Source organism: Dendroctonus ponderosae, unplaced genomic scaffold, assembly GCF_020466585.1.
Source record: "Dendroctonus ponderosae isolate FM_Combo_2020 unplaced genomic scaffold, Dpon_F_20191213v2 Dpon_F_20191213_3, whole genome shotgun sequence".
Classification (NCBI taxonomy): Eukaryota; Metazoa; Arthropoda; class Insecta; order Coleoptera; family Curculionidae; genus Dendroctonus; species Dendroctonus ponderosae.
The window spans coordinates 30167-31604 of NW_026018508.1; positions in this window are offsets into that span (position 1 = coordinate 30167).

Below are 1438 nucleotides of genomic sequence, written 5' to 3' on the forward strand. Positions count from 1 at the left end.
TGGTTTTTATTTCCGGAGTTGTCATATACAACAGAGATTTCAGCAAAGGGGGTGGTAATTTTTCCTGAACTTAAGTTTATACTAGCGTTGAGTTGATTTAGCATGTCAGCGCCTATTAAACCGTCGTATTTTTGAGAGAATTTGAATAGATAGAATTTATGAAATCCGTTGGAATTAAAAATAGAAAATATTGGAATGTTTGCTATTTCATTGTGAAATGTCATAGCATGGGCTGTCTGAATGTTGAAGTTTTCTTTTGCAATATACCTTTGATAGAAATTATGTGCAATTTGGGGGTCAATTAAACTTCGTGAGCTGCCAGTGTCAATTAAAAAATATGCATTTATCTCGGGAATAAACACATGTGGAAGGTCAGATCGGATGTTATTTAAATGTATTACGTTGGGTCGGTGAACTCTTGGTTCTGCAGAAAATTTGCTGGTGTTTCATTATTATAGTCTGAGTATTCATATGGCTCGGGTTCATTGAAGCAATATGAATTTTCGGGTGCAATATTGAAATTGTTCATATCGGGTTGATATTGATTTAAATACTCTGTATCAATTAGATTTTGAGCATATTGATTGTTTAAATATTCGGGTATATCAATAGGGTTTGTATAGGTATAGGTTTCTTGATGAAATTGTGGCTCCGCAACTTTATTCTGGATGTTTAATTCATTTTCGGGGTTTGCTTGGTTAACTTGTTGTGCATAAAGTTCTTGGAATGCGAATTTTGTTTAATTCGATCTTTGGGTAACATATGAACTAGTGTCCATAGGTGTGACTGTATTATTTGAGTTATTTGGTTGCTGATTTCTGATAACATTACTTTGCCTTGGAATAAAAGGTGGTTGATTGCGATTGAATTTTGTGTGATTTTGATTTAAATGATTCTGCATTTGATTAAATGGTGGTCTATATTGATTATTTACTGGTTGTCTGAAAATATTACTAAGATATTGTTGATTTGGGTGTGAAAATCTCATTGGGAAATTGTTTGAACCTGATGGGAATGTATTTCTGAAATTATTTGCATATGGTTTTGCCAAATGGTCTATATGAACTTTGATTATTGAAAGTGGGTGTTGGTCTTGCAAAATTTGGGTTAGAAAATGGAGGTTGAGTTATTGGTTTATACATTGGTCTCATTGGAGTGTTGGAAAGTGGGGTAAAAATCTTTGATGAGGGTTGCATTATAGAACTATGTGTCATTGCATTTTGATGTTTGCTAAAATTCATAAAATTTTCTTCTTCGGTGACAAATGCTATTTTTGAGTCTTACTACAAGCTGCATATGATATTGTAGGCCTGATAAGAATGTTTTCAAAGCGAAACTGTCATAATGTTCGATTTTGATTCGTCTTTCGTTCTCGTCAACAATTAATGTATTTAATTTTGCAAACAAAAGGCTTCGGGCGTCTTGAATTCTCATACCG